The sequence below is a fragment of the Sciurus carolinensis genome, chromosome 8 (genome assembly GCF_902686445.1).
Source record: "Sciurus carolinensis chromosome 8, mSciCar1.2, whole genome shotgun sequence".
Classification (NCBI taxonomy): domain Eukaryota; kingdom Metazoa; phylum Chordata; class Mammalia; order Rodentia; family Sciuridae; genus Sciurus; species Sciurus carolinensis.
Genome location: NC_062220.1, coordinates 54,117,761 through 54,144,103, shown reverse-complemented (window position 1 = coordinate 54,144,103; position 26,343 = coordinate 54,117,761). Strand labels below are relative to the sequence as shown.

The following is a 26,343-nucleotide window of genomic DNA, read 5'->3' as shown; positions in this document are numbered from 1 at the left end:
GCTTTTATGTCAACCTAAAAGAGTTATTGAGAAGATCAATGGCCTGGAGGCCCTTTTCCTAACTAACCCTCATAAACTTCTTTTTGAGGAACACAATAAAGAGGAGAGATCAACTAAGGACTTAATTGTCAGACCCCTCAAGAATTTAAGTTTTGGACTTTATTTTATTTTTTAGTTGGCGACTGACCTTTTACTTTATTTATTTAGTTACATACAGTGCTGAGAATCAAACCCAGTGCCTCACGTTAGGTGAGCACTCTACCACAACCCCAGCCCAAGCTCTGGACTTTAGCTGAAGGGTATTTTTTCCTTGATTCTTCTTTTCTTTACTTGAAATTATTATTTAGTACTGTATAGCAAGCACTTTGCTGGATGCTGAAAATGTGAAGATGGCAGGTACAAAGTCCCTCAAACTCTGTGTGTGTTCAGGGGTAAAAATTGTTAGGTTAATATTAACATATAGGGGGACTGCTTTGTTTCTGTCTTTACATACAAAACTAAACTTACACATCTAAATGACTACTATGCCATTCAGAGTAAATATTCAAGAAAGCCTTGTGCCAATTTTGGTGATGCCTGCCAAGAAATAAAGTAGTTTGAACTCTCTTGTTTTTTGGATGTGGCTTCGTTTTGAATGTCCTCAATAATAGCAAATTTTGCCTTTTACTAAAGTTTTAGAAATAAGAGACAACCCATCATTGCATTGAGAACAGGGACCTTAGTATCAAACTGATGGAGTTCCAGTTCTGTTTCCTCCTTTTTGATTTTTGTTTTTATCATGGAGTCACTATGTTGCTCAAGCTGGTCTCCAGGAGGATTTAGTAATTCTCACTGCAACTGAAATTTATCTTATTTAAATTTATCTTATTAAATTTATTGTAAAATGACATGCTGAATATGAAGCAGTTAGCTTACTACCTAGATGTCTAAATTCTGAATGCTTACTTGTATTGTTGTTACTGTTATTGTTAATAGACTAATGAATGATTTATTTTACAAAAGTTTCAATTAAAAATGAAATATGGCTATAAAAATGAGCCCAATTTTTATATGCTTAATTTTTTTCTGAAGATTATTCATAAAGGGAAACTTCTTTGGTATCCCATAAGTATATGAATGGGAGCATTATTTATCTATTTAATTGTTCTCTTACTATATAGCCAAACCTTTCACCCTCAGGACATCAGCACTGAGGAATTCCTGACATAAAAATAACATTACCTTAAAGCGTTTTTTACTTGGCAGCTGTTCATTAAAAATGTCATGTCCTGTTTAGTTTTCTAAATTGCTTTATGATTCATAGACTTTGAACTTACCTAATCTCGAATGAACTCTCTCTAGGGAGCAAGGTGAACTCAGTTCAATGAGCAGGTGTTCACTTGCTTATTCTTTAAACAAAGTTTTGGATTTGTCAAATGACATATCTCTTTAAAATATACTTCCTTGGGCTGAGGTTGTAGCTCAGTGGTAGAGTGCTTTCCTAGCATGTGTGAGGCACTGGGTTCAATTCTCAGCACCAGATATAAATAAATAGATAAATAAATAAATAAAAAAGTTTAAAAATATACTTCCATAAGTAATAAACAATGTTCTCATAGATCAACACACAGTTGTTTAGGTCTGATTTTATAATTGAAACTTAAGGAATGTTTTATTTTAAAATTTCTATTGGGAATTAATTCATTCATTTGTCAATATTGAGTACCTGTTGGATGTTATGTGCTATTCTAGTAACAATGTATTTATCTATGAGCAAAACTAAAATCTCTGTTCAGGCAGAACTTACATTTAGAGGTAGTATAGGTAGATAAACAAAAAGTATATAAAAGTGGTTTAGTATGTTAAAAGGTGGAAAGTGTAAGGGGAAATTAAAACAGGGGAAGGAAACTGGGAAAGTTAGGCAGGGAAAGATCACAATTTTAAGTAGCATGGTCAGGGGAAACCTCATGGAAGAGTTGACAATGAGCCAAAACAGCAGAGCAGAAAAAAGTTTTAAATAGTGCAGTTAAGGTCTTAGGAATCCTTAAACGTTAATGCTTTTGAAGCTATTTCTACTATAGGATAATTCTTATGCTCCAGTGTTTCTCTCTAGATTAATAGATGTTTGTGTTTATAAGAGAGTGTAGAGATCTTTATATGCAGTTCCTTGGTTACACTGAGTCTCTGAAGTGCCAAAGAAGTTGACCAAAGCCAGATAGTCTGTTAGAAAAACGGCACAATTAACAACGTAGGTTTTCTGGCCTGATGCTTGATGTTTTTCTATGATATTGAGAGGGAGATTCTAATGGTCAGGATTTCAGATTGGCGCACATGAAATGCATGTTGGAGGGACAGGGCAATACTGTTGTCTAAACTGGTTTTTGTTTGTTTGCTTGTTTGTTTACCTTCACATCAAGTTTCTCTCATCTTCATTTTGTTTTTGTCCTTAACCAGCCAGACCAACCCAATTTAGTTACCACTCTTCATGATCCAGTAGAACTGTAGATGCTAGAATGCAGTCTATTTACTACAGTAGTGACTGCAGATCACATATTTAGGATTCCAAGGTCAATCAACTGAGGCCTGAGGTTTATTTAAATGTACAACAAATGATTTAAAGTTACTTTTCAGGGAAATATTTCCTGTGCTTCCTGATTAGATTCGGTCCCCTTGATAGTAACTTACAAAGTATCTTAGACTGTCCCCCCTTATTGTATATCACTATTGCAACTTCTGCTCATTATAAAACGCATCTTCCCTATTGAGTTAAGAGCTTTGTCTTTGTAATGGCATACCATCTCTGTTTTATTCATTCTGTTTCCCAGCACCTGCAACATAGCAAGTACAGTGGTTGAATACAGAGTATTTACTGAATTGAGGAATGACTGAATTAATATCATTGGTCTTCCTTTTCCTCCTACTCTATTCTCCTGGACACTCTTTTTTCAATTCTCATTCCACATTTTAGAATAATATTGCAGAATATTAGCTGGCAAACAAAATCACTGTTCTCATTTGACCTTCTCAGAGAAAGATTCCTATCTTTTGAGATCATAATGGAAAATAGTATATTCATATTTTTTAAAAAAATGCTTAGAGTAGGTCTGAATTCTTGGATCTATGAAGATTTGCCTTTTAATTTTGTGTATATGTTGTAGATAAAAAATCAAGACAAAGTTTCACAAAGGAATTTTTTGATCTATGATTTTCTTTATAGAAAAAAGTTACACAGATATAAATTAATCATGTTTAAGCCACATCCCCAGGTCCTTCTATTTTTTAATTTTGAAACAGGGTCTCACTATGTTGCTAATGCTGGCCTCTAACTTGCAATTCTCCTGCTCGACCTGCTGTGTTGCTGGGATTATAGACATGCACCACTGCACGTGGCTAATTTTCTCATTTAATCCAGACAAGTAGAGCTATGATTATGTAGGGCTATGATTGTCTTTACTTTAAAAGAAAAACTAAGATTCTGTCTGACAGAATAGAAATTTTTATCCATTTGCAAGCACTAAGGCCCTGGGTTCGATCCCCAGCACCGCAAAAAAAAAAAAAAAAAAAAAAAAAAAAAAAAAGAAATTTTTATCCAGGGTCCCATGTGAAACTTTGAAATCTAGAATCACTATTTAACCACTTCTTAATATTTCTTTGGGTTCAGAACCACATTCTATGTTTAAGAAGCAGAATTGAGAGTTTTCAGGCAGTATAATACTTAAGGACAGAACCATATTTTTTTAAGTCTATATTTCCACTTTTAAATTTTTTCCTGAAATGGTGTAAGTTAATGCTAAATGCAGCTACAATGGAATTTGGAAGAATAAATATTCTAGATGCATTATCTTTCTGTTGGAAGGAAACTTAAAATGGTCTCCATCAATGTATCAAGGAACACAGTTCAAGGTCGTGAAGATTTCAAACCATCCTGCCCCAGTTGTTGTCATTCTCAAAAGCAAAATTAGGCCCTACTGCAATTAAAGAGCTAGCGTGTTTGAATGACTTGATGAGCAGGTTTTATAGCTAGAACCTGGATGACATGTCACTCCAGGTAACCTTTGGACATGACAAGATTGGCAATTAAATGAAGAAAGAAGTTGTCATAGTCACTGTGGATAAGTGCATATGGGAGGAGTCTTTAGTAATTACTAGTAGCCTTGGAGTTAGAATATGAACTTTACTATATGTTTTAATCAGCTTGTTCACTGCTGTGACTCAATGACCCAGCCAACACAACTGTAAAGGAGGAATAGTTTATTTGGGGGCAAATGGTTTCAGAGGTCCTACTACAAAGAAGACTGGCTCATTCCTCAGGGCTCTGGATGAGGTTGAACACTGAACATCATGACAGAAGAGTGTGGCAGAGGGAAGCAGTTTACATGATCAGGAGGCAAAGAGAATCCACTCTCCAGTTACAAAATATATACCCCATAGCCATGTCCCCAATGAATCCCTCCCTCTAGCCACACGCCACCTGCCTCCAGTTACCACTGGTTAATCCCGTCAGGGATTAATTCACATCAGGGATTAGGTTAAGACTCTCACATCCCAATCATTTCTCCTTTGAACCTTTTTTATTGGCTAACACGTGGATGTGAGGGGACACCTCACATTCAAGCGATAACATTATAGTTGGCTGGATTACAAAGTTCCTTGTATTCTTCAATGTTTTCTTGAATGTAGTCCTAGGGAATGGCTTGCGTGTGATTCCACAATTGCAGAGGAGCCCTGGCATCCTACTTGAATGGCCTCATGACAAAGTTCTACAATTTAGAGTAGAAACAGTAATACAAAACAGGATCCTGAAGGTTGATCCCTGTGAATCTGGATATGAGTTTGTGGAGGGTATCCTTCCTAGAGTCCTTCAGCTATAAAGCCAGGTCTATGGCAAGGTTCTTAAGAAAGGCATAAAGGGGTTCCTAAACCATGGGGCAGTGAGAAAATTCCACTCCAAGAAACAAAATCTTACAATTAAACTATGTGAAAAATTTCCCGATTTGTTCAAATAAAGTGGTCTGAAGATATAAATTAGCTTAGAATTTGAAAAGAGAAAAATCTTTTTTAATTTAAAAAAATTAACTTTTTTTTTAGTTGTAGGTGGACACAATACCTTTATTTTATTTTTATGTGGTGCTGAGGTTGAACCCAGGGCCTAGAGTGCAAGGTGAGTACTGTACCACTGAGCCACAACCCCAGGCTGTAGAAAAAAATTCCTTTATAATTTTTCTTTACCCAGAGAATTACATGATTTATGTGATTTCCTAGAAAAGAAACAAAGGAAATTCCTGGAAAACTTAACCTTTTAATTATTGAGTTTATAAAGTTTTATCAGAACACAAGGATTTATCATTTAGAATGAAGAATTTATACATTTTTAAAATATTATTTTAATGTTATTTTTCCCCATTTAAGTATTCAATTACATGTTAGTGGAAGACCTTGGACCCTTTGGCACTGGTCCTATAACAAATGGCAAGGAGTAAAAATTCATCCTTGACTTTAAGATACTCACACAAACCCGTATGTCCTGGGTACAACCAACACTTAGAAAAATAACTAGGTTTTGTGACTGAGCAATTCAGATACTTCTAGTTGAATATTTTTTCCTTTAGATTTATTAATACTTTGACATACATTGAGTCTGTATCTTTCTTTCCTGGCAAATGTATGCTCTAAAATATTTTGGTATATTTCTAGTCTAACCACTATTTGTAGCGTTTAAAGTTTATCTATTACAGAGAATTATGACCACCAGCTTCAGTGCGTAAACTTAATTACAGCTTTTAAGAACAGACAGCAAATACTTTCAATACAACCATGCCAAATTTATAGTTTATTTCTTTTTTTTTTCTTTTTGTTATTTATTTCTCAGAGACAGCTGGATTAAAATATGATACTCTATTTTTTTCAAAAACATCATCCTTCCCTCAGATATAAAAACCTACGTTTCTTTAATCAGAAATTGGATCTAAGAAAAGGAAATTACCCGTCTTGCAAGCTTTACTCTTTTTATCAACCTGTAAAAGCTTGGCCTCTGTTAAATTATCCTTGGAGTTTATGGTAATATTTAATATTCTTTCTTTGCTTGTTCCTCATTTTGATCAAATAATTCTAAATGACTTTTTTTTAACTTTATGAAGCCAGCTTTCTCTCTACCCAAGTCAAAAAATAAATAAACAATATAAAATGAATTATAGGACGATGAAAGAAAAACCTTGACTAGTGTTTATGTGCTATAGATTACAACATTCCCTAATTTATAGCCTTTCAAAGTTCATGAACAAGCTTAATGTCACAAAGCATCAGATCAAATAAAGATATTCTTTGAGGTGAATGTTAAGTAAGAGGAGTGTTTAAATCTAAAATAAAGCAAACTGAGGTGTGTCATAAGTCAGCAAGTTTAGGTATTTAAAATAATTACTATCTTTTTTTTCCTACCTCTTCTACTACACGATAAATTCATTAGGGAAGAAGCTTTTCTATCTACTTCTGTGGCTGAATTAGTGAATGAGTAAAGTCAAACTGTGTGTTTAGTCCACTGAGTTAACGAGAGGCCTAGTAATTAAGGAAAACATGGGGAGTTTTTCTACAATAATCCCCCGATTAGCTTCTTTTCTCTGATCGCTATTCCCTCTCAAATTCTGTATTATTACCAGTGTTCTTTCTAAATTTGCTAGAAAAACAAATCTGAGCATGGTAACTTTTAGTGACACCCAGCTGCATGATACATGATAGTTTGATAGGTTTGCATGATACACAATAGGTTCTGAATTCTGTCTTCTGTTACCTGTTTCTGTCTTCTGTCTTGCCCTCTCTGCTTCAGTGTCACCTATCCAATTGCAGCTCCAAAGCCCACCATTTTCTTTCATGCCCCAGATTTGCTTATTCTGTGCTCTGCCTGGAATGTTCTTGTCAAAGTCCTCTCAGAGAACACATACTCAATAAGTCCTTCTTTCCCATCTGTGGAGTCAGTAAAGATAATCATGCCGCTTTGATGTGTGTAATACATGGTGAAGATACTTGTCAATGAATTGTAATTGTTGGTGTCCATGTTTATGTTTTCTTCTAGTCTCTGAGGACTTCAAGGGATAAGGTTGTCCTATTCATCTTTGTAACACCAGCAATATAAAGTTAATAAGTGATGAGTGAATGGGGAAAAAGAAAGATAAAACTGGAAAAGAAAGCTGAGGTAGAATTAAATGACTCACAAAATTAATGATGTAATAACAATTACATGTTAAGTATTAGTCTACATGAATGAACAAAGCACAATTTTTCCCCAATAGAGTTTACCTCTTAGCAAGGGTGATTAAAAAAATGAACAAATAGATGAGTGAAAATATAAAATAGGGATGGCGATTAGTGCTGTGGAGACTAATATAGAAGTGAAAGATAAGGAATTCAGAGGAAAGGTGTGTCTGAACAGGTGACCTGAAGGAGAAAAAAGAGCCCTGATGATTTCTAGGGGGAAAGAGTGCAAATCATGAGGCAGGAATATCCTTGCCTTGTCCAGGGAGCAGCAGAAGCAGTGTGGCTGCAGCAAAGTGACCAAGGGGAAAGAGGAGCTGGAGGCGATATCGAAATGACTTGATTAGTTCCTGTAGGGCCTGGCAGGTCACTATGAAGACCGATTTATGTTCTGAAAAAGAAAGAAAACTACTGGAGAGTTTGGAATTGAGGAATATAATCTTATCACTCTGACTGATAAATTGACTTTACATGCCCTGTAACACAATATGTAGATTTATGTGAGAGTTGTCAAATTAGCTTATTAATAAGATGTACTCAAAGGAGAAAGGATGAGGAGAGTAAGAGATCCTATTAGAGTGCAGGGTTTGTAAGTTTGAAAATACACATTTAATTTAATTTAGGGAAAAAAATCTGAATTTATTAATACAAACTGTAGAAAGTAAAGATTTACGAAATCCTCTTGACCCCTGGAGATGGGAGGATACTCAGAAGATCAAGGAAGCAAACATTGAGAGAGTCTATTAACCTGGCTTTGTTGATAGATAATGTTCATAGTAATGGAAGGTATAGTTTATATCTCCATGGTTATTGCCTTATAAGTCTGTTATGGTTTGGATGCAAGGTGTCCCCCAAAAGCTCACTTGTGAGACCATGCAAGAAGGTTCAGAGGAGAAATGATTGGGTTGTGAGAGTCTTAACCCAATCAGTGGATTAATCCCCTGATAGGGATTAATGGAGTGGTAACTGAAGTGGTAGGGTGTGGCTGGAAGAGGTAGGAATTGAGGGCATGGCTTGGGAGTATAATATATTTGTACCTCGTGAGTGGAACCCTTCTCTGTTTCCTGATCATGGTGCGAGCTGGTTCCCTCTGCCCCACTCTTCTGACATGGTGTTCTGTCTCACTTCAAGCACTGGGGAGTGGAGCTGGCCTTCTGTGGACTAAGACCTCTGAAACCATGAGCCCCTAAAAAAAAGTTTCCTCCTTTAAAATTGTTCTGGTCAGTTTTTTAGTCACAGCAGTGAAAAGGCTGACTAAAACAAAGTATAACATGTTTTAAGGAGAGTTGACTTTAGCATTAAGTTTAATGTCATAGTAGTGGTTTAAAATAATGAGCATCCATCCTCTCAACTTATGCACCCAAGTGGTGGTTATTTGTTTCTTGTATTGGTATTGTCTATTACTTGAAGTAATGACATCTCAACTGTGAGCATATTCTGGGATATTATTGGCTTATTGTGACTCCTGTGTTTCAAGGTCTTAAAAGTTGTGCAGGGTGAGAAAAGGACAAACAAGTCAAAATCCCCTATTGGGTAAACCTTTAAAATGATAGAACATTTGTTGTAAGACTATGATAAGAGGAAATATCTGATAGATGTGATAGATGTTCTGTCCTATCTGGAACTGACAAAATTTTTTATGTTAAAAAATGTTAAAATAAAATTCATGAAGCCTTTGCCAAATTATGTAGTAGAATTTTGGAGACACTAACATGAGACTTGATGTTCTGGGGCCTCTTCCAGGAAGAACAACTAATGATAAGAACTAAGACTTATGCGACATTTGCCAGGCCTGTTTTAAGAGCTTCATTTGTTACTCATTTAATCTTTTCCCAAATCATATGAATTATGAACTATCATCATTATCTCAATTTTCTTGATCAGAAAACTGAATACATAAAATGTAATTTCCCAAAGTCACATAGTTCATGAAGGATAGAGCTAGAATTGTACATCCTTGGGGGGAGGACAAGTATTATTTGAAAAGAGCTCAGTAGAACATATTCACTTGTTCCTTCTTCTGAGAGGTATCTGGCCAAACTGTTAAGAACAAGGTATATGTGTGGAATGAAAATGTGTGGCAAGGAGAGGGAGGATGAGCTCATGGGAGAGAGCTATGAGCTGATCTGGGTTATATATTCTATTTCATCTATCCCATGAAATAGAGTTTTGCCTGACACTGCAAGCTGGGCATCACAAAATTAGGAAAATAAGTTTATCTAGATCTGCTGGTTTTGGGGGCACTATTATTAAATGGCTCAAGGCCTTGGGCTACTTGCTGAATTTGACTTAAGTAGGGAAGATGCTCAGGCATAACCAAGACTATTTTGCAATCTTACAATCTTCAAAGGATGCACAAGAGTATTCCTTTTAAAAATTATTCATCAGCTCTGGGTGCGGTGCCTATTGTCGCAGCTACTGTGGAGGCTGAAGCAGAAGCATCACTTGAGCCCAGGAGTTCAAGACCAGTCTGGGCAATGTAGTGAGACCCCCATCTTGAGACAAAACAAAACAAAGTAAAACAAAACAACAACAACAAAAATCTCTATCTGTTGTCCAATTGTTTATTTTTTGATAGATGATGATAATGTCACAGGAAACCAAAACTTTGATGAGGCATATGTTAAGTATCACAGAGGAGAAGTTTTCCATCAGCCTCACTATGCTATATGTTAGAAAACAATGAGCAACAACATGTGTCCTCTTCCTCTGAGGCAAAACTATTGCCGAGGAAAATCCTAAATAAATCCTCTAGCTTTACTTGCTCTTAATTAACTAAGAAATCACTAATTTTGGAGGTTACATAGATGGACAATACATTGTTAGTGTCCCACTAACTTTCCTGTAGATCGCACCTCTGATGTGTGGGTAGTGATGATAACAGTTGTGTAGGTTACTCTTTGAGGACCTTGAAAACACACTCTCCACTTGGGCCTACAAATGCCTGATGGGTGACTGGAATCAAGTGAAAAGGCTTGGCATCTTTGCCTTCATACTGTGTCTGTCTCTTTTGTTGCCTTAACCTTTGGATCAGATTTTACTCAGAGCTACACGTAGAGGTGCTGGTCACTTACGTTTTTTCCCAAACTATAATATAGGGTCAACTTGACCTAGACCTGCCTGTTCTCCCGCCTCACTTTAAGGTTAGAGACACCTGCAACCACCATGACCAGAAACACCAGACCGTGAAAGGAATGACAAAAGGTGGCACCCGAATTCCTGGAAGGTCTCCACCTATTTCCAGAAAAGACATGAATATTCCTCCCCTTTATTAGCCTATCCTTTTCCCTCACATTTCCTCTTATATCTGTCGCCCTCAAACCCCTCGAGTTGAGAAACTGATTTATCCCGCTTCTCCATTCTTTGGTCACTGGATAAAGCCTTTTTCCTCAACACTCATCTCTCAGACATTTTCTGTGGGATGAGTCTCCAAACCTGGATGTAGTAACAAAACCACAGTGTGCTATTGAAAAAGTCGCAGAGTTTTTGGTTATTGTTTTTCTTCCTCTTCTTCAGAGGCAACTTGACTCAGGACATGAGATTTCACAGTAGTGGCACCTATTATCAGGAATGCACTCAGGCTTTCGAGCAAGAAACAGAGCTTCCAATCACAGACACTACAACAAGCAAGCCATTAGGGAAACTCTAACGAAGTTCTGCATTTTGAGTATTGCCAGTTCATTTTGGGGCAAAACTTTTTACTGATGTTTTCAGTTATTCTTCACATGGCAGCCAGAGTGATAATTTCAAAACTCACATCTGATCTCATCAGCCTTTTTTTTCTCACTCTTCTAAGGGACTCTCAGTGCTCTCAAGATAAAAATGAAAATTCTTAGTGTGATCAGTGAGTTTAAATCAAATCCTATCTTCCACTCTGATCTTACGTCAAACTGTGCCCTCCTGATTCCCTTACTTTCTGAGCTCTGGCCACGTTAACCTCAGGCACAGTGGATTTCCTCTAGCTACAGGTCATTTGAACCTGCTCGTCCCTCTGCCTGAATCTGTTCTTCCTCCTTACCTAGTTAACTCCTGTTCTTCCTTCATCCCTCGGTTCAGTCATCATTTCCGTTCCTGACACTCTGCAGTGCCACGGTATTGTTCAACTCCAGTTGCACTATTGACATTGTCTCCCATAGGAATAGGACCTTCTGAAGTCCTGTCCCAAATTTACCCTTTTGTATGGTCTCCTCTCTTTTGGAAAATTAATCATACTTTATAAACATATGTTTAGCTAGTTTTTGATTAACACCTCTCTCTCCCATCTAAACCTTAAACTCCATGAAAGCAGGAACTTTTGCTCACTATTGCTTCCCCATGACCTAGCATGGTGCCTGTCACATAATGAACAAATAAAAATATTCATTGAGTAAAGAAAAATGACCAGCAGGTTGATGGGTATTTTCAAGTTAGCTTAATCAGAATACTTACAATGATATAAAGAGAAATCGGGTTGGGGAGGACATTGCCAAATTAACAGATATTTAACAAAAGAAATCTCTTTAGGCAGTACATTGCTTTTCTTTTCTGTGGGTAACCAGAGTTCTAAGATGGCCTTCATGCTCTCTACTCCCTGGTATTAGTACTCTTGTGGTTATATTACTTTGTATGGCAAAAGATTTTGCAGATGTAACTAGGTTTACTAATCAGTTGACCTTGAGATCCAGAGATTATTTAGGTGGGCCAAATCTAATCATGAGCCCTTTAAAAGCACAGAATTTTCTCCAGCTAAACTGAAGAAGTTAGAAATTTGAAGTATGGGAAGTCTTTGATGCACTGTTGTTGGCTTGAAGATGGAGGAAGTCTTATGCAAAGGACTGAAGAGTGAGCCCTAGTCAATGACCAGCTAGAAAACAAGGCCCTCACTCTGACAACTGCAAGAAACTGGATTCTGCCAACTGCTGGGATGAACTTGAAAGTGAATTCTTTTTCAGGGCTCCCAGATAACAAAGCTCAGTTGACATATTGATTTCAGTCTTATGAGACCCTGAGCAGAAAACCAACCTAGCAGAAGAGTGCCAGACTTCTGACCTATAGAACTTTCAGCTAATAAATGGGTGTTTTAAGTCACTAAATTTGTGTAATTTGTTATACAACAATAGAAAACTAATATAACGATTACCCATAGTCTTCCAAACTGTGCCAAGAAACATTTGAGAGGATATTAACATCATTATCAGGGTCACGTATATGAACCACAATGAATTAAAGATAATTTAACAAATTATATGAATGATGACGGCAGCATTTTTTTACCTTACTTATTATGTTCATTAGTTGACTCTGGTAAATATACTGGTCAATATGAGATGAAGGATGCAGTTAACCTATTTTTGAACACAAACCCAAGATCTTAGGGGGAATACCTATATATACACATATAAAAATAAATAAATTGACCTTGAGATTTCAAGGGAAAATCATTAATAGCATTGATGTTTTGGTATATTTTAAACCGCCTAAACAAAATTTACTTGTGGTCAATTGATACTAATATGCAGTTTAATTCTCTTAATTATATGGGTCTCTCAAGCAGAATTTTCTTTAATATCCTAAGGGAAAAATGTTTCATTGAATTAGACCAATATTTTCTTGATATCATGGCTGAAAATCCTATTTAGAAGTTTGTGAGTACCTCATTTTGCACTGAGATTTAATCTTCGTCAAAATATCCCCAAGACTATTTTCTTAAAAAGTGCTCACTTTGATCATTTGCCTAGAATAACTTTGAAAATTATTTTGTAGAAATGGTATTCACACTTTTTTAGCTATGAAAACAAATTCTTTTATTTTTTTATTTTTGGTATTGGGGATTGAACCCAGGGGCACTCAACTACTGAGCCACATCCCCAGTCCTTTTTTGTATTTTATTTAGAGTCAAGGTCTCACTGAGTTGCTTAGGGCCTCTCTAAGTTGATGAGGCTGGCTTTTGAATCCTCCTGACTTAGCCTCCCCAGACACTACGATTACAGGCATTTGCCATTGCACCTAGCCTGAAAACAAATTCTTGATGTTAAAGAGATTTGAGTGTTGTTCCACTGGCCTCACTTTTAATCTTTCTTTTTCTAAGCTAATGCCTATTTTTATAATGTTTTCCACACTTTAAAATATGGCTCAATATCTGATAAATCAAATCTTCCCTCATTCTACTTTACCCAGTGGTCTTGGTCATATTTGCATGTTCATTCTTACAGATAAAATTTAGAATCACTTTGTCAAAATCTGCAAACATAAATCCATGTATTTTGTTGTGGATAAATGAGTCTCTCTGATAACTTAATAATATAATAAATAATTAGAATCAAACCAATTTTATTTAATGTTTATTGAGTGCTTACCAAGTACTCATCAATGTTAAAACTGCTACATGAATTAATTCAGATGATGTAATGTCTTATCTGGAAAGCCAATAAAATAAATTGCAAAGTCAATTGAAAATAATAAGCACATTAATAAAGGTGATTGTGAAAAACTGGATACCTTAATATAACTAGTTAGGAATTATAGTTAGGAAATTATAACTAGTTAGGAAATAGGATGGAAGAAATAAATCTAGTCACAATACCACTCTGGAATTCTATGATAAAACTATAAAACTTTATCAGATACATGCCTGTAATCCCAGCTAATTGGGAGGCTGAGGCAGGAAGATTGAAAGTTTGGGGCCAGATTTGGAAACTCAGTGAGATCCTGAATAAAAAATAAGTGAATAAGTATAAGAGTAAACAAAAAGATTTGGCGATGTAGTTCAGTTGTAGAGTGCCCCGGGTTTAATCTCAGTACCACAAACAAAACAAAACAAAATCCTGCAAAACAAAAGTAAACGACCACTCCCCAAAAAATCTCCACCAAGTAAAATAAAATGTGAGAACACAAAGAGTTATACCATAGTTTTAGAACAAATATTGCAAAGATATTAATTTTACTGACTCTATAAATTCAATGAAACTCTAATCAGAATCACTATAGGCATTTTTGGGGGAGAATGTATCAAAATGATTCTAATATTTTTATAGAAGACTAGACCTTCCAGAATTACCTCAGAACATCCTGAAAGAATAGTTGGAGATACTAGCCCCACTTAATAGTAGAAATGATAAGGCTTCACTACTTAAATTCTTTTTCTAAATTTATTTTTATTGTAAACAAATGGGATCCATTTTGTTTCATGTTTGTTACATTTGTACATGAAGTAGAGGCATAACATTTGTGTAATCATACATTTACCTAGGGTAATAGTTTTTGATTCATTCTGTTATTATTTTTTTCTCCCCCCCCACCCCTCCCACCCCTCTTTTCCCTCTATACAGTCCCTCCTTCCTCCATCCTTGCCCCCCTCCCACCCCCCATTATGTGTCATTATCCACTCATCAGTGAACTCATTCATCCTTTGGTTTTTTGAGATTGGCTTGTCTTACTCAGCATGATATTCTCCAATTTCTTCCATTTGCCTGCAAATGCCATAATTTTATTATTTTTTATGGTTGAGTAATATTCCATTGTATATATATACCACATTTTCTTTATCCATTCGTCAATTGAAGGGCATCTAGATTGGTTCCAATCTGGTTATTGTGAACTGAGCAGCTATGAACATTGATGTGGCTACATCTCTGTAGTATGCTGATTTTAAGTCCTTTGGGTATAGGCCAAGGAGTGGGATAGCTGAGTCAAATAGTGATTCCATTCCAAGTTTTCTAAGGAATCTCCACACTGCTTTCCAGAGTGACTGTACCAATTTGCAACCCCACCAGCAATGTATGAGTGTACCTTCTTCCCCACATCCTCACCAACACCTATTGTTGCTAGTATTCTTGATAATTGCCATTCTAATTGGGGTGAGATGGAATCTTAGGGTAGTTTTGATTTGCATTTCTCTTATTATGAGAGATGTTGAACATTTTTTCATATATCTGTTGATTGCTTGTAGATCTTCTGTGAATTGTCTATTCATTTCCTAAGCCCATTTGTTGATTGGGTTATTTGTATTCTTGGTGTTGAGTTTTTTAAGTTCTTTATAGATTCTGGAAATTAGTGCTCTATCTGAAGTATGAATGGCAAAGATTTTCTCCCACTCTGTAGGTTTCTCTTCACTTTGCTGATAGTTTCCTTTGCTGAGAGAAAGCTTTTTAGTTTGAATCTATCCCAGTTATTGATTCTTGCTTTTATTTCTTGTGCTATGGGAGTCCCATTAAGGAAGTCTGATCCTAAGCTGACATGTTGAAGATTTAGACCTACTTTTTCTTCTATAAGATGCAGGTCTCTGGTCTGATTCCAAGGTCCTTGATCCATTTTGAGTTGAGTTCTGTGCAGGGTGAGAGATAGGGGTTTAGTTTCATTCTGTTGCATATTGATTTCCAGTTTTCCTAGCACCATTTGTTAAAGAGGCTATCTTTTCTCCATTGCATATTTTTGGAACCTTTGTCTAGCATGAGAAAATTATATTTATTTGGGTTTGTGTCTGTGTCCTCTATTCTGTACCATTGATCTACCTGTCTATTTTGGTACCAATACCATGCCATTTTTGTTACTATTGCTTTGTAGTATAGTTGAAGGTCTGGTATTGCGATACCCCCTGCTTCACTCTTCCTGCTAAGGATCGCTTTAGCTATTCTGGATTCCTTATTCTTCCAGATGAATTTCATGATTGCTTACTCTATTTCTGTAAGGTATGTCATTGGGATTTTAATTGGAATTGCATTGAATCTGTATAGCACCTTTGGTAGTATGATCATTTTGACAGTATTAATTATGCCTATCCAAGAACATGGGAGATCTTTCCATCTTCTAAGGTTTTCTTGAATTTCTTTCTTTAGTGTTCTGTAGTTCTCATTGTAGGGGTCTTTCACCTCTTTTGTTAGATTGATTCCCAAGTATTTTTTTTTTTTGAGGCTATCGTGAATGGGGTAGTTTCCCTAACTTCTCTTTCTGAAGAGTCATCACTTATGTATAAAGATGCATTGGATTTATGAACATTGATCTTATATCCTGCTACTTTACTGAATTAACTTTTGAGTTCTAAAAGTTTTCTGGTGGAATTTCCAGGTTCCTCTAAATATATAATCATGTCATCAGCGAACAGGGATAGTTTGAGTTCTTCTTTTCCTATTTGTATCCCTTTAATTTCCTTTATCTGTCTAATTACTCTGGCTAGAGTTTCGAGAATGATGTTGAATAGAAGTATTGAAAGAGGGCATCCCTGCCTTATTCCAGTTTTTAGGGGGAACACTTTCAGTTTTTCACCATTTAGAATGATATTAGCCATGGGCTTAGCATAGATGGACTTTACAATATTAAGGAATGTTCCCTCTATCCCTATTTTTTCTAGTGTTTTGAGCATGAAGGGATGCTGTATTTTATCGAATGCTTTATCTGCATCTATCAAAATAATCATGTGATTTTTGACTTTAAGTCTGTTGATATGGTGAATTACATTTATTGATTTCCGAATGTTGAACCAACCTTGCGTCCCTGTGATAAAACCCACTTGATCATGGTGCACTATCTTTTTAATATATTTTTGTATGCGATTTGCCAAGATTTTGTTGAGAATTTTTGTATCAATGTTCATTAAGAATATTGATCTGAAATTTTCTTTCCTCGATGTGTCTCTGTCTGATTTAGGTGTCAGGGTAATATTGGCTTCATAGAATGAGCTTGGGAGGGTTCCCTCCTCTTCTATTTCATGAAATACTTTGAGAAGTATTGGAATGAGCTCTTCTTTAAAGGTTTTGTAGAACTTGGCTGAGAACCCATCTGGTCCTGGACTTTTCTTTGTTGGTAGGCTTTTGACGACTTCTATGTCTTTGCTTGAAATTGATTTATTTAAGTTGTGTATGTCCTCCTGGTTCAGTTTAGGTAATTCATATGTCTCTAGAAACCTGTTGATGTCTTCGAGATTTTCTATTTTGTTGGACTATAGATTTTCAAAATAGCTTCTAATTATGTTTTGTATTTCAGTCGTGTCTGTTGTGATATTTCCTTGCTCATTCCGAATTTTAGTAATTTGAGTTTTCTCTAGCCTTCTCTTTGTTAGTGTGGCTAAGGGTTTATCAATTTTGTTTATTTTTTCGAAGAACCAACTATTTATTTTGTCAATTTTTTCGATTGTTTCTTTTGTTTCAATTTCGTTGATTTCGGCTCTGATTTTAACTATTTCCTGTCTTCTACTACTTTTTGGTGTCGCTCTGTTCTTCTTTTTCTAGGGCTTTGAGCTGTAGTGTTAGGCCGTTTATTTGTTGATTTTTTCTTCTTTTATTGAATGCACTCCATGAAATAAATTTTTCTCTAAGTACTGCTTTCATAGTTTCCCAGAGATTTTGTTATGATGTTTCTTTGTTCTCATTTACCCCTAAGAATTTTTCAATTTCCTTCCTGATGTCTTCTGTTATCCATTCATCATACAATAGCGTATTATTTAATGTCCAGGTGTTGAAGTAGTTTCTGTTTTTAACTCTGTCATTTATTTCTAATTTCAGTCCATTATGATCTGATAGAATACAAGGTAGTACCTCTATCTTCTTGTACTTGCTAACATTAGTTTTGTGGCATAAAATATGATCTATTTTAGAGAAGGATGCATGTGCTGCTGAGAAGAAAGTATATTCGCTCTTTGTTGGATGGTATATTCTATAAATTTCCAGTAAGTCTCAATTATTGATTGTGCTATTGAGATCTATGGTTTCTTTGTTCAATTTTGGTTTGGAAGATCTGTCCAGAGGTGAGAGAGGTGTGTTAAAAGCACCTAACATTATTGTGTTGTGGTCTATTTGATTTCATTGAGAAGGATTTGTTTGATGTATATGGATGAGCCACTGTTTGGGGCATAGATGTTTATGATGGTTATATCTTGCTGATTTATGCTTCCCTTAAGCAGTACGAAATGTCCTTCTTTATCCCTTCTAACTTTGGCTTGAAGTCCACATTATCTGATATGAGGATGGATACTCTGGTTTTTTTGCTGAGTCCATGTGCATGGTATGTTTTTCCCCATCCTTTCACCTTTAGTCTGTGGGTATCTCTTTCTATGAGATGAGTCTCTTGCAGGCAGCAAATTGTTGAATCTTTCTTTTTAATCCATTCTGCCAGTCTATGTTTTTTGATTGATGAGTTTAGTCATTAACATTCAGGGTTATTATTGAGATATGATTTGTAATCCTGGTCATTTGGCTCTTTTTTTTTTGAAACGACTTGGTTTCTCCTTTATTTGGCTGTTCCTTTAGGGTAGTTCCTCCCTTTACTGATTTACATTGTTGTTTTCATCTCTTCCTCATGGAATATTTTCCTGAGAATGTTCTGTAATGCTGGCTTTCTTTTTGTAAATTCTTTTAGCTTTTGTTTATCATGGAAGGATTTTATTTCGTCGTCAAATCTGAAGGTAAGTTTTGCTGGGTATAAGATTCTTGGTTGGCATCTGTTTTCTTTCAGGGCTTGAAAAATGTTGTTCCAAGCCCTTCTAGTTTTTAGGGTCTGGACTGAAAAATCTGCTGATATCCGTATTGGTTTCCCCCTGAATGTAATTTGATTCTTTTCTCTTGCAGTCTTTAAAATTCTGTCTTTATTTTGTATGTTAGGTATTTTCATTATAATGTGCCTTGGTGTGGGTCTGTTGTAATTTTGTGTATTTGGAGTCCTATAAGCCTCTTGTATTTGATTTTCTATTTTGTTCTTCAGATTTGGGAAATTCTGATTATTATTATATTTCATTGAATAGATTGTTCATTCCTTTGGTTTATTTCTCTGTGCCTTCCTCAATCCCAATAATTCTTAAATTTGGCCTTTTCATGATATCCCATAATTCTTGTAGATTCTGTTCATGATTTCTTACCATCTTCTCTGTTTGGTCAACATTGTTTTCAAGATTAAATATTTTGTCGTATCTGAGGTTCTGTCTTCCAGGTGTTCTATCCTATTGGTTATGCTTTCTTTGGAGTTTTTAATTTGGTTTATGGTTTCCTTCATTTCAAGGATTTCTGTTTGTTTGTTTTTTCAATATCTCTAACTCTTTATTGAAATGATCTTTTGCTTCCTGTATTTGCTCTTTTAACTGTCGATTGGTGCGATCATTCAATGCCTGCATTTGCTCTTTCATCTCATCGTTCAATGCCCACATTTGCTCTTTCATCTCCTCATTTGCTTCCCTGATCATTTTTAATTATGTACATTCTGAACTCCTCTCTGACATTTCTTCTGCCATGCTGTCATTGGATTTTATTGCTATACTATCTAGATTTTTGGGGAACATTTTATTCCCTTGTTTTCTCATATTGTTCAGGTATCTACCTCTCTAGTAGTGGAACTCTGGGATATTGCAGATTTCCTCTATTGACTAATATTGTCTCTGTAGATTTCCAATAACTCACCTCTTAGCCTTCAGTAGCCTGAAGTCTTGGAGGAACTTGATAATGCAGTGCTCTACTAGGAAGTTGTCCCTCTAGGGGTGGTGACCTTCAGGTGGGGTATATTCCCTGTCAGTGGGCAGAGGTGCCTCAACTTGTTGACTGATGGTCAGCCAAAGGGGGACTAGACTGCAGACTGGGACACATCTGATCTGGGCCTGTGTCTATGGTTCTACTGCCCTGGTGGGAAAGCCTTGCCCAGCAGTGGGGAAGACTCACCCAGTGGGGAAGTTTTGCTAGGCAGCTCTCCTCCGAGAAGTTCCCAGGGTCCAGAACTACCACCTGAACTGGGAAGCCCTCCTCTGTGATGTTCCCAGTGGTCCTGACCTACCACCTGGGCTGGGGAACCCGGCCCTGCAAGGGACTCACTCGCTGAGTGGCCCTCCTCTGCTACATTCCCTGGGAACCGAGCTACTGCCTGGGCCTCGGACCCTCACTCTGTGTCAAAGCCTTTTGCTGTGCGGCCCTCCTCTGCAATGCTCCCGGTTGACTGGGTTCTTGGCTCCAGTAGGGGTGGGCCACTCTACTCCATGAAGTTCCCTGTGTTTCTGGACTACTGCCCCATCCGGGGAGCCTGACCAGTGGGAGAGACTCACCCGGTGGCTCTGAATTGGTCCGGAGTCTCTCAATACCTCCTCTTCTTGGCTCCTGGGTCTTGTCAAAGGTCCTCTAGCCTCCTGTAGGTGTCTCAGGAAAGGAGCTGCCCTTCCAATGATGATGGCCACACCCTGAGGAATAATTCAAAATGCCTGCACCAGCCTATAAAGAAGCCTCTGGCTAGTTCTACGATGCAGGCGGGCTGGTTCTTCTGCTGGCTTGCTCCGCCATAGCGACAGACCTCGGTGTGGTGATCTGGTGGGGTTGCTCAGTGATGGAGTCTGTCTTCGGCCTGGTGGTTGAGCGGGTTGGCTGCCCGCCGCCTAGCTCCACAAGGCAGGCGGGTTGGGTGCCTGCCTGTCTCCTCCGCGATGCAGGCGGCCTGACTCACCCGCCAGCTTGCTCCACCCATCCTTGGTCTACTTAAATTCTTTCTATCACTTGCTCACAAATGATCAATCAACGGCTCAAAATAGAAAACCCATCAGTATATGCAAATATTCACAAGTATTTAGTACCTGACAAAGGTGGCACTTCTGATCAGTAAGACAGGATCTATTATTTAGTACTAATATTGGTTAAGTGTTGGGCATTTGGAAAAACTAGGCTCTTTCACCAATTGACTTTTACATAATTATCAAATAAATATAAATATCAAATACAAAAATGCAAAGAAAGAAAAATAAATATATTATAGCAAGATAGGTAAACCCTTTTATAATCTAAGCATACAAAAAGGCTTTCTAAGTACCACATGAAACCCAGGAAGCAAAAAAATATAAATGTAAAACTGACTGCATATAAATCTAAAATTTCTGTGCAGAAGAAAAGATTATAAATGGACACAAATTAATAATAACAGACTGATAAATATATATAAATATATATATATTATATGTATATAATATGTATATAATGCAGAATTAGCCCATTTAGGTAAAATTAAGTACATATCATTATTGTCTGGAGAGATAACCTGGAAAAAAGTTGTGAAACATTGATGTTAGCTGTCTCTGAATTTATCATTATGAATGTAAATCTTTATTGCAAATGCAAAATTAGTATTTAATGATTACATGCTAAATTAAAAATTTGAAATCAGTAGAGAAAATTGATCATTTAATAAATACAGTTGGAAGAAATAACTAATCATTTGGGGAAAAAAGTTACAATTTTACACCTTCATATAAAGTAATTATTTGCATATGAAAAAGAAACCATGAAATATCTATGTAATCTTGGGGGTGGTAAAGGTTTTTCTAAACTGAAGGAAAAACTAATAAAGGAAAATATTGATGAATTTTATTTATATAAAACATTTTAAATGTTTCTAAATAAAATAACTCTATTGGTCACAGAAACAAAGCAAATAACAAATCAGGAAATGTATTTGATATACATGCAAAACACCAATATGACATTAAGCTGCTACAATAAAACTAATGCTTTCATATATATGTAATATGAAAAGGATGCAATAGGTAAGCTCCAAAAAACAAAATATAAGTGAACAATAAGAACATGAAGTAAATGTGTAAGCTCCCTGCTAAGAAACAAGTTAAAATACAAGTAAGGTATTTCCCTTTGCTTTTTATATGGAATAACAGCAAAAAGCAAAAAGAATAATACTATCTCGAGTGAACAAGAATGTAAGAATACTTATGTGCTGTTAGTAGAAATGTAAATTGGTGAAACATCTCTAGGGAAAAAATTAAATTATAACCATTAAAATTTTGCATATCCTCTGACTCAATATGTAATTTCTGAATCAAAAACTGTAGAAAACAAGGTCTCTTAAAGGAATAGTCATATATATGCAGATATTGCAATGTTAATACTGTCTATATTATAATTGGAAACATGCTAAAAGTTCCACAATGTGGAGTTGATCAAGTAAATTGTGATACAACTATACCATGGAATACTATTTTGTTTTTATGATGATTTTGAAGAGTATTCATTGTCTTTAAGGTGACAGAAAAATGATGATATGGTGCAGAAGCAGGAGAGGACAGGAATAGACAGAAAACTAAAGTGCTGGAGGAAGGCGACAACAATCACCTTAGGAATAAAGTAATTCAGTCTAGGACAACATGCATCTGAAGTACTTACTGTTTAATGAGAAAGGTGAGAGAGGAGAGGTGTGAAAGAACTGTTGCTGCCCTCTCTAAGGTGATCAGGTGATTGTCTTGCTAACCCCCATGTTGACACTTATTCCACATTACTTACAAAGCTCATGGAGATCTAAGTGCTGTGCTGTTATTTAGAGACTCTACTGTTCCAAGAGTAGTGATGTAATTGACAATGTGTACAGTCTTCTCTTTTTACTGTTTCGGGTTTTTCTGCAGCGGTGGGGCCTTATACATGCTGGCAAGGATTCTGACGCTGAGTACATCCCTAGCACATGGACACAGACATGTCCTAAGCAGGGCAATGCAAGCTTACCTAGAGCTACTTTCTCAAAAGGAAACAACAACAACAACAATAGATTTTATGTGTATTAGATCTTTATTTCAATCCTGATGCTGCCATTTACTGTGCTACTTTCTACATGTTATTTAACGTCTCAAGTCTGTTCCCTTGTTTGGAAATGGGACAGTATAATAGTACCTACTTCAGAGAATGACTTTGAAGATTAATTGATATAACCCATGCCATGTCTGGATCTTTTTTTCTCTCACACACATTACTAATATTGCCTATCCAATGCATTCATTCTATCAGCTTTAAAATGTACACAAGTCATGTCCATGAAAAGGAAAATCACTACAGTAATAAAATATCAATGTCCTTCTACTCAATGTTCTATACTGCCAGTCTCTTTTCCTTCCCCTCCACAACAACTTGTGTGTATGTATGTGTGTGGTACTGGGGATCAAACCCAGGACGTCCAGCATGCTGGGCACGCACTCTACCACTGAACTACACCTCTAGCTCACGACTTTTTAGAAAAATTGTTTGATCTTCACTGACTTTTACTCATTACTATTTGGTTTTCATCTTCATTGCTCTACTACCTCATCGTTTACTAGCACTTATTGATTTCTATATAAGGAAATTCACTCTTTGGTCATGATATTAATTTTGAGAATGTTTTTTCAGTCTGCCATTTTTCTTCTGATTTTACTTGTAGTGATTGGTTTTTTTTTTTAATTTTTTTTTTAGTTGTAGTTAGTCACCTTATCTTTTATTTATTTATTTTTATCTTATGTGGTGCTGAGAATGGAACCCAGTGTCTCACACAAGCTGGGCAAGCACTCTACCACTGAGTCACAACCTTAGCCCCTGCTTATAGTGATTCTTGATTTGTGATTTTAAAAACATTTGTTAACATCCATTTTTCCACTCCTTTTCTTTTGTAAGACTGCTGGGTTTGTGGCATAGTTAGAAAGTTCACTTCTTCTTTCTGACTAAAATAAATTATGGTTTAATGATCTCTTTGTCTTATAGCATTTTGTATAGGAGTACATAAATATGTTATATCTGGAATTTTGTCTCTTTTGATGAGAAGGAGGTTAGGGAAATGGTGGATGTGGGTGGTATACTCATTCAGTACTAAAGAATTTGTACAGGTTGGATTAGGTATTTACTGTTTTCCTGATTTTTATTGTGAATCTTTTTCTATCTTTTAATAATCTTTATGTCAATGCTCAAATAAATAAAGAATTTGAATAGGAACAAAAAGAAGTTCAAAGAGTAGTATGAAAACTTATGGAGTTATAATAGTAGAATGCTATGTACAGGATAGCATTGATTAGTAATCACCAGATTAGTAATACATAAATAGAAAGAGACCTAGGATATACAGCTCTGGTTAACTGAGTAAAACATTATCAGATAAAGACTCCAGTTAGCAACTTAATGATATGCCTTAGATGTGAAGAAAAAATGCTTTTTTATGGCAAAATCTTGTTAAATAAGTACCAACATATCAAATGAGTCCCCCAAAAGTAATGTATGAAAATAAAATTACATAACCATCTAAAATGGAATTTTACTAAGTCTTCAGTCATAACTATAACCTCTAAGTACAGATGACAGGAAAATACACTTGATCCTGGAAACCTGATTTCAAGAAAAGCAACATCTCACCTTTCTTGTTCCAATGCAGTTACTCATTCTGTCTTGATAAATACCTCAGAGGTTTCTGTGTTCTCTCCCTCAGAACATACCAAGCACATGTGTCTGGGAGTTTTAGCTTTCTACTTTCCTGTGCATTTTTTTAACCCAGGGATTCTTAACCACTGAGTCACATCCCAGTGCTTTTTATTTTGAGACAATGTCTCATTCAGTTGCTTAGGGCCTCACTAAGTTGCTGAGGCTGGCTTTGAACTTGCAATCTTCCTGTCTCAACCTCCCCAGCCATTGGGATTACAGGTGTATACCACTGCACCTGGCCCTATGAAGTTTTATTCTGTAGTTAAGAAATAACAATATTGAGTTATGGTCATAGCTCACTTGTCTAGCATGTGTGAGGCACTGGGTTTGATCCTCAGCGCCACACAAAAATAAATAAAATAAAGGTATAAAAATACAAAAACATTAAAAAATAATGATATCAATTTGAGTAGTATTTGTCCTTGCCAGAATAAATATTTTACTGAGACTTCATGCATAACCAGTGCATCAGTTTCCTGATGGCTACTTCTGAATTTGCACTATTGGGCTATCAAGAATAGGCAAGTTAAGATGTAGCTTTTAGGACAGAAAACCTCCTCACAAGTGTCTATGTCTTAGTAGAGCAGACAAGAAATGTTTGAGAACAAGTGCACTAACTAGCTACATACAACTGCATGTGGAAAACTCCCTTGTTTTTATTTATGTGAAAAATATAAAGTCTGCCTAAATTTTTTTTCCTCATAATTTTAATGGGTGAATATACATTGTAGTAACTTAGTTGAAATAGATGTTTTTTCCTACACAGATTTTTATTCTACTGGGATCAGACTCAGTAGGTGAGAGATTTTAGAGATCTTTAAAATATAAACCCCTTGCCCAGAGTGGTGGTGCACACCTGTAATTCCAGAGGCTCCAAAGTCTGACGCAGGAGGATCACAGGATCCAAGCCAGCCTCAGCAACTTAGCGAGGCTGTAAGCAACCTAGTGAGACCGTGTCTCAAAATAAAATGTTAAAAAGGGGCTGGGTGTGTGGTTCAGTGGGTAAGGGCCCTTGGGTTCAGTCTCTGGTTAGCAATTAGTAACATAAGTTTTATTATATAAAACACCGTATAAAAAGGCATTCAACATAGAGTACACAGTATTACTGTGTATAATATATAAGTACAGAAATTTCTACTCTAAATTACATATGCTATACCGTTGTTTGATAGAAATTTCAAAACCAGAGGTGGAAGATATCTGGATTTTGGAGCCACTAAAACAGTGAAATTTCAGTAAAAATAATGTCAAATGTGACCTCAAATTAGATATAAGGTGCATTTACTAAGATCGTGTCCTATGCACAGCACTGTGCTAGGTCCTACGGGGAGAAGAGGTATTTTTCTTTCTAGGGTGTACAGAACAAATGGTAGCGAAAAGCTAGTGCCTGAGGACGTGGACTAAAGCAGGGAGCCTCCTGAAAGTAACACTTGAGAGGTGGCGGTGAAGCTCTGGGAAGTGGGCACTTCCCCACAAGTGCATCGCGTGGAGGGAGTGCTCCAGGTCCCTCTAAGGTAGCAGCCCGCTCCGCCAAGGCCGAAACGCACCTAGGCTCCCTATCCACCCCAATTCTGGGGTCACAACACAAGACGCTCGCCCTAAAGTGGTTTTTACGCGGGCGGTCAGTCCCGGTTGCAGGCTGTGCTGGACGCTGAACTGGGAGCGGTGTGATGTGTAGAGTCAAAAAATCCTACCACCAGAAGCCCCAAGAAGAACATTCTATGGGTAGTTGTCCTCTTTGGGCTATTGTGTCGCTCTTTATCAGGTCCAGGGAGGGCGTTAGGACAAAAGGAACCCCCCTCCCTTCTGGGTAATCAGGCTTCTAGTCCGGTGCTAGAGCGAGCGCTTGCAGCACCCTTTCCTCTGAAGCAACTGAAGCTCCCGGACTAGCGGTCAGTCATTAAAGCTTGAGGCTCGACTGCTAAAGCTTAGCTCCGAACAGTTAGCCCCAAGCACGCTGTGACTCGCA

General features: G+C 36.6%; 1 protein-coding gene across 1 annotated transcript in view; it reads right to left on the bottom strand.

The window, feature by feature from the left end:
* Positions 1-26,343, bottom strand: part of Abcb1 (ATP binding cassette subfamily B member 1) — a 179,366-nt gene that overhangs the window by 87,228 nt on the left and 65,795 nt on the right. The window lies entirely within an intron of this gene.